The sequence below is a fragment of the Apodemus sylvaticus genome, chromosome 12, assembly GCF_947179515.1.
Source record: "Apodemus sylvaticus chromosome 12, mApoSyl1.1, whole genome shotgun sequence".
In the NCBI taxonomy this organism is placed as follows: domain Eukaryota; kingdom Metazoa; phylum Chordata; class Mammalia; order Rodentia; family Muridae; genus Apodemus; species Apodemus sylvaticus.
In genome coordinates, this window is record NC_067483.1 from 99,629,857 (window position 1) to 99,637,874 (window position 8,018).

At 51.4% G+C, this 8,018-nt stretch overlaps 1 protein-coding gene across 2 annotated transcripts in view; it reads right to left on the reverse strand.

The window, feature by feature from the left end:
- The window catches only part of Traf5 (TNF receptor associated factor 5), a 46,625-nt gene extending 38,607 nt beyond the window's left edge, over positions 1-8,018 (reverse strand). The window contains exons 1-2 of one of the 2 annotated variants that reach the window (XM_052201205.1): positions 7,681-8,018; positions 6,935-7,053 (exon numbers count right to left, since the gene is read on the reverse strand). The gene's annotated coding sequence lies outside the window, so the exon portion shown is untranslated. The remainder of the gene's footprint in view (positions 1-6,934; positions 7,054-7,680) is intronic. The other variant, XM_052201204.1, reaches the window with a different exon arrangement.

Here is an 8,018-nt window from a genome sequence, read left to right on the forward strand (position 1 = left end):
GTTTACATTTTGAGATGAGGTTCTCACTAAGTGGCCCAGGTTAACTTTGAACTCACTCTTTTTGGAGCCCAGGCAGACTTGAATTTGCCATCTTCCTGCCTTCAACTCTAGTTGGTCTGATCCTACCTGCAACTCCAGCCTGTCCCTTGAGTCCCAGCCTAATTTCAGTGACCTCACCCACTCTTTCACATTGGCTAGTATCACAAACACCCATGCCCACTCCACCGGCACCTGTTAGTCCTTCCCATCCCAGTGAAACGTCACCATTGCCACCCTTGCCCTGTTAGTGTGGGCCATAACTTGGGCATCATTCTTGGCTCCTCTCTATCTCACAATACCAAATCTGTCAGTCTTCTGCCCCTAGCCAGCCCCTATCAGACCGCTTTCCCTGCTTTCAATATACCTACTCTCACCAAAGTCGTAGCCACCTCTCCCCTGGTGACAGCACTGGTCTCAAGGTTGGCCTCTGAAGCTGCCTGTTCCTTCACAGCCTGCAGACAGAAGGACCCTTTTGAAGACGGAAGTCGGTAGAGCCCAGTCCCAGTGGCTGCATCTACAAAACATTCCTGCAGGTAAGGCTCAGGGAACACTGTGGAAGCAGAGGCAGAAAGGCTCTAAGAGCAGGAAGAGCAGGGAGTGTGCTGTGAGACTGTATTCCCCAGTGACGTCAGAAATGACAGTTTCACCAGCATGGCTGCCCAGATGTGAGCACAACAACAGACATGCTGAAGTTGGGGGTGGGGTGGGGACGAGGACTCACCCCTACACATAGAACTCTAGGAAACTCAGGCGTGCTGAGAGTGGAGAGATACTCTTCCCCAGGGAAGAGCACACCAATGGTCAGCCTTGAAAACATGTGCATTGATAACATTATACAGACCGAGAAGCTTACACACACACACACACACACACACACACACATACATGTAACAACGATTAAGGAAAAGAGGCCAGGAATTTGAAAGAGAGCAAGGAGGGATATATGGGAAGGTTTGGAGAAGAAAACCAAGTGGGAAATGAAGTATGGTAATCTCAAAAACAAAACACAACTAAAAACTATAACAATAACATCAACAACGACAATAAAACCCACAAGTCGGCTCTGTCTCTGTTTAGCTCACAAAGCCCCTAGACACTAAGGGTGTCCCTGGAAGTCTAGGCTGATGTGCTGTGGTCCTCATTCTGTCTTCCCATTTTCTAGTATTTTCCTCTATTGTCCTCCTCCCCAGCTACAGCCGCCTTATGTGCCCTTTGACAGCAGAACTGCCTTCTGCTTGCTGCTGCACCTGCCCTGCCTCTTGCTCCTTTGCTTCAAGCCTGCCCCATCAGCCAACACAGAGCCCAACACCCGCCATCCCCTGCACTTGCTACCATGTATCAAGTGTTCAAGCCTTTGCTCTCTGACCTCCCCACCCGAATAAAGTACCCTGGGAGTCAGGCTGTTTCTTCTGCTTACTGAGGTCCAGGCTTTGGAACATTGGACACTATTGGTGACATGGGTATTGGACACTATTACTGACATGGGTAGATGCCACTTCACAGCCAGCAGCAGCCTCTGTACACCACACATACCACTCAGGAGCCAAGACATTTTATGCCAGCTATCTGTGCACCTTGAACTTGTACAGAGAGAGCAGGGGTGGTTCATGGTGTCTGACTTGGGGTGGGCTGCTGGTAGAGAGACTAAACCTAGAACAGTGTTTTCCCGCTCACACAGAGAAGAGACACAGAGAAAGCAGCAGCCTCAGGGCACTGGGCGTCTGGGTAAACAGGAAAGGGCTGAGAAAGATGGGCATGGACAGACAGGCAACAGTCCAAGTCAACCAATGTCCACGAGGCTCACGTCTAGTTCCCACACCCTGAGGTGCTCACTGTACAAGGTCCTAGGTCTAAAATCCCATTTTCAGGGTCCCTTTCACGAGATGTCACTGTGGCAAGAACTCGAGGCTGGCTTTCACTTTCACCCCTCCATGTTTTCAATATCTATTTCAAACTTTTCTCTTCTCTACAAACCTTGACCACTCCCTCCAGCCTCCCCAGGAAACTACTTCCTACTGCACAGAAAAACATAGAAGTCATCAGACCAGAACAGCCTCTATTTCCTGCCACCACACCTGTGTGTCTCCCTGCATGGGGCCCCTGATCTGCCCTGCCCTCTCATGGTGGCTGGAGAGGTAAACTCTGATTTCAGCTGAACTCGCCAGCTGGGAACTGCCTGCCCTGAACTCCTGGGCGCCGTCTATGGTGGCTTCTCACTCTCGCTCACCTGCTTGATCATCAGCCTCTCCACATCAGCCAGCTCCATCCGTCAGCATTCGGCTAAGGTTCTCACGGAACTGTGGGGAGCCAAAGCTTTGGTTCTCTCAGATGTCCTTGGAGTCACCATGCCTCATCCTCACTAGGGCAGATAACCTCAACTTCCCTAGAGAGACTCTTAGCACCCCCAAACTTCTCTTGTCAAGGCCACGCGTGACTTATGTGCCACAGGTCATTCTGGCCTTCCCCTTGTCTGTCCCTGTAGCAGCACGTGACACAGTTAACCCATGACTGCTCAGATTTAACAACAGGTACTTTTAAATACGGTAGAGCTTCCTTGAAAGCACCCTGAGCTGGCGTGGAAGACAGTGTATGATGTGAGATCCACCCTCTCCTTTGAACCTGGACGACCTCCCTGAGAGACCCACCTACACCACTGCAGACCTCAAACACTCCAAAAAACCAAACCAAACCAAAACGAAATACCAAAACCAAAAAAAAACCACCCAAAACATCCAAAATGGAGCAGATATCCCTGCCCTGGCTGCTTCCTCCAGAGTTACCTCTAGGCGAAAGTTCATTTTCTTCCCTGGCTACAAAGTCGGCTCAACACCCGTGTGTCTGCCCATGTCGCTTAAACCCCACCTGATTATGTAGTCACACCATTTTGTTCTGCTTCTTTTTGTTTTTGTTTTTGGTTTTTTTGGATTTGGATTTTTCGAGACAGGGTTTCTCTGTATAGCCCTGGCTGTCCTAGAGCTCACTCTGTAGACCAGGCTGGCCTTGAACTCAGAAATCTGCCTGCCTCCCAGAGTGCTGGGATTACAGGCGTGCGCCACCACCACCTGGCTGTTCTGCTTCTTTTAAAAACATATTTATTTTTACGTGTACATGTTTTACCTGCATGTATGTATGTGCGCCATGTTCACGTGGTACCTGTGGGGCCCAGAAAAGGGCACCTGATTCTTTGGAACCAGACTGATAGACCATTGTGAGCTGCCATGTGGATACTGAACCCAGTTCCCCCACAAGACCAGCCAGTGCCCTTATCCCCCAAGCCGTCTATCCAGCCCTGCTCTGTTCTGTCGTCTTTGATTTATGCTGACTAGTGAGATGCTGCAAGTTTTCCTGGGCTGTATCTAAGGTGAGGTGCCAGCTTCTCTCTCAGGAGGCCCTTCGAATAAGGAACAAGGGAGACTGTCAGCCCTGTCCTGCTCCTGCCTGGTCCTGGTGACTTGGAGCCTCTGGGTTACTTCTCCAGTCTGCTCTACTTCCCTCTGTTCCTTCCCGTGTTAGCCTTCTACCAAATGCTATTTGTTCTCAAAGCTGCAGCCTGGTTAGAGTCTTCCCAAGAACCCAGAGTCCTGGCCCCAAGCCTGCAGCCTTTGAAGTTGCTTGGGACTCATTCTAGTTAGTCCCCAATGTTCCTGTTCCTATCCCAACTCACCCACCCACCCCTGCCCCTGAGGTCTCTGGCCTAGACAGAGAAGCAACAGCATAGGATGACATGGCTTCTGGTCTACCCTGGCACATGGAGATTCATCTGCCAGCCTGTGTCTGCTTTTGATTTAAACCCGAATGCCTTTAGGCTGGGTATGCATTCCTCAAGGCACCAGAGACACCCCCCACCTCCCGCCCCAGCTCTAGCCTTGTTAAACATAGTCTCCCTGAGTTCTCAGGTACAGGGCTTGATGTGGATACTGAAATCATCTTACCTTTCCAGCAGCCCCAGGTGGGAGATAGCACCACCGCTTTGAGCCAGTCAGCACAACAGATGCTCATGAGAATTGGGCAACTTGTCTTAATCACATAATCACACCCAGAAAGTCAAAACTCCAGATATGGTTGCTTCTTGTGCTAGGGTACCAAATACCCTCTATACCAGCATTTAGGTTAATGTTTAGCTACGGGCCAGCCTGGACTACATAGTGAGTTCAAGGGCAGCCTGAACTATGTAGTGAGATTTTTTTTTTGTCTCAAAAATAAAAGAACACAATTCAGATTTGAGTCCAAGCTCACCAGATTATGCAGCCCACGTTCTTACACTCTGACACAATGAAAGCCATAGGTGTTAACAAGGCTAGGTCTTAAGAAGACCCTCTGCAGCAGTATGGAAAGAAAAAAACCAGTACAGCCAATCCTGAACCTGAAGAGAGTACGTGAGTATTTCAGCCTGTCCAGGAAAGAGGCTCTGAACCTGGTTGGTGAGCTGACAAAAACAGGGAGACAGCAGCGGACCTTGCAGCAGTTGGGAGAACTGGGAGGCTGAAGTGGCTGATGTGAGGGACAAGGGTGTTCGGGAAGCCCTTGAGACTGACTGCACAGCCAATCAAGGCGGCTACTACTACAGTAGTCAAGTGTCCTTCCTTAGGACTGTAGTTTAAGCCTTGGAGTGAAAGAACTCCGGGACAGGAGTCTAGGAACAAAACTGGCCTCCAGACGCAGCCGCGTTGGCACCTCCAAGGCAGGAGGATGAGAGGAATTAAACCACATTAAGGAATGCCAGAGGGGACAGGACAGGGTCCAAGGAGGTGGCTGATGGGCAGGCTGGAGGACAGCTGCATGGCGCCTGCTGGCGGCAGAGGATTATCAGACCTCAGGAACCCTTGTTAAGCCTCAGAGCAGCACAGCAGGTGCAGGGAACCCAGTGAGGCAGAAGTCCCAGTGCAGACATCTCTTTCAAGAGGCTTCCAGGGAACCCGGGAGATGAGAAACTGGGAAACACAGGGCCTCCCAGGTCAACAGCAGAGTGCAGAAGGTTGAGACTAAGGAGCAGGGGAGGAGCAGGGGGAGGAGCATCCAAGGAAGAAGACACACAGTAGGTTGTTCACGGTGTTGGAGGTTTCTGGCTGGGTTGCAAGGAGTGCAGCTTGGCCTTGAAGGAGGAAAAGGCTGTGGGGATATTCCAGAGGTGTTCTGGATTGCTGAGGAGAGAAACTGACTCGGGCCAGGCTGCTGAAATGAGAGTTGCTCTCTGGACTGCCCCTAATGCGGAGGACCTACCTGCACATCTGGGCTCAGGGCACAGGTCACAGAAGACACTGCCTGCACATCTGGGTGCAGAGCACAGGGCACGGGGCACACATGCACACCGTCTTCACTAGAACATCACAGCCAGCTGCCTGCAGATACTAATATGCAAAATGTGCTGGGGACTAGAGTTTCTGTCAGGACTAATGAGTATTTTCACTTTTATTTCGAGGTCTGCTACTATTCCGCTTCCTCATAAGACAGGGCTTGCCAGGAGACCACACATACGAATCCCTCAGTACTTTTCTCTCAGCAACGCAACACACCCATGCTGGTCCAATCCTAGGGTGGTGGCAGCAGGTGCCCAGCCCTTGGTATTTTGCTTCTGTCTTATAGAATGATTCACCTTTTCTTGTCTGTCATGCTGGTAGATATTGTACCTGCCACCCCTCCCATTCTGACCAGTCTGCAGGAGCACCAGCTCCTGCCCAGAAGAACCTTGGAAGGGCAGCAACCCAGGCTGAGAAAGCACTTAGAGACTGCATCTGTCCTGGCCTCCTCTTCCTCTGATTTGTTAAGTTTTTAAAACTTCGGCTAGGGGCCAGCTCCTCAGTGGTTCTCTCATCAGTCCAGAGAGTCTTGACTTCCTCTAGTTATATGTTGATATATTGGAAAGAACACAGCAGTCACCTCAGAAGGCTCAGGCTCAGTTGCTGCCCTTGTTCTCATCACTTCTGAGTTCCAGCTTGAAAAGAGGTGGGACCTCTCCCTTCTCTCCGGGAAAGAGAAGCTAGTCTGATGTGATAGGTTATTTATAACCTGCATCTTAATCTGATTCCTGGGATCTAATCAACTCTTACTAACACCCGTCCTCAGTAACTGGGAGACAGGCCCCAAATAAACTGAACGTAGTTCAGCCAACATCTGTTTAGGCTAACCAATGCCAGATCCCAGGCTACCACAAAACCAGACACAGATCTTGACCCTGTCACTTGGATGTCTGAGTGGACAGAGCAGCATTGGTTCGCACAACATCGGGGCAGTTTCCAGCAGAACTTTATCCACATTGCTGGGAACAGATGCTTCAGGCATTTAGGGGAATCTGGGTCCTTTTGCTGACCCCTCAGACTAAAGGGAAGGTAGGCAGTTGTGGCTCTTTGAGGAACCAAGGTGACAGTCCTGAAGCAGAAACCTGAGTCTCACTCCTGGCCCAGCGGCAAAGCTCAGGGGCTGTTGACACGCGGTGTTTCCCCTCACCATCTGGGGGATGTGGAAGGTTACCCTGACTCACAAGGGTGTCGGAGAGCACGTGCAGGGAGTGAGGAGCAAATGGGCCGAAAGGGGCAGCCTCACATTCAGTGGCTCTTTTCGCTTCAAGGCCCCTCAGGAAGATAAGGATGTTTTCCCCAACCCTCTAATGGGACTGACTCAGAGGCTTTGGCCCCCCAATTTGGAAGTCACTTTGAGACACCCCAGAAAGGAAAGGAAAGCTTACTCCAGTGGCTATGTCATCCACCCACATCCAGTGGGTTCTCCGCTGACGTCGGCCACCCTTCTCCCGTACCACAGGCCTCAGCCAGGGACCCTGAGAACGTCACCCTTGTCTGTTGCTGCCACTTTCCACAGCTAGCCTACTACAAGAGACCCAGGGAAACTACACTCCAGGGTCTGGAGATGACCCATTTCCTGAGCGCACTACATTTCCTACCTTCATCTTCCATCCATCTTTCCATTTGTAGTTTCTGCCTTTTCTGTTCAAATCAGTTGTCCAAGGTGTCAGGGTTTCATCCAGACCCTCAGTTGTGTTAAGATCACTGGGTTTGGGCTCTATGAAGCAGATCAGAGGGTGGCAACTGGATTGGGGGAGGGGATCTTGTTAACCCAGACGTTTGCTGTCTAAAATTATCTCTCACACACCCAGGAAGTTCTATTCTCAGAAATGCTTTAACCAATTTCTTTGCATTTTTATTCCCGAAGACTTTAAAAAAAAAAACAAAAAACAAACGCATATATTCCTGGAAAAGGGAACCGTCCTCTTTGGCCCTAATCTAGTTTTCACACCGCACCTATGCCGACATTTATCGCAACAAGCTGGATGCCTTTCGCACAGGCCACGGCGGGTTGGGGAGAAGGGAGTCTCTCACAGACCTTAACCCACAACCGAACTCGGACCAGCCCCGCGCCTGCCCGCCTGCTGCAGTTCTCACGAAAGTAAATCTGAAATAGCCAAATATGGAAAGTCAGCAGACAGAGTGGAGAGGCTGAGGAAGAAAGAAGCCAACCAGAGTGGCCCAGAGGGACCCACAACAAAAGTCCTCAGAACTGTCCTCAGAACTGTCAGACCTTGTAGTTGGGTGGCAAGGGGGTCAAGCAGTGGTGTGAGAACTGTCTCCGCCCAACCTGCAGTGGGTGCTCGCCTCTGGGCGCCTGGGTCTGCTGAAATCTGGAACTCACCTTCTGCAGAATCGGGTACTGTCTCCAAATGAGCACGCGCTACAGCATCGGTGCAGGTTTGAGTCCCTGGCATTAAGCTCACGTTAATGGGCTGTGCTCACAAGTCTTGCAAAAGTGCCCCGGACCGGGCGCGGGTGTCCCGCGTCGCCTCGGTCCGCCCGCTACCACACACGCCTCCGGCCCACCGCCCGGAGCTGCTTTCGGTTTCTGAGGAGCCGGGATGGTCAGGTCACCCGGCCTTTGCCACTTGCGGGGCTCACGGAGCACCCCCGCTGTCGCCCTACAGCGGCGGGAGCTAGGCTGCTTCGCCTCAGCAGCTAGCTAGGCCCGCCCCAGCG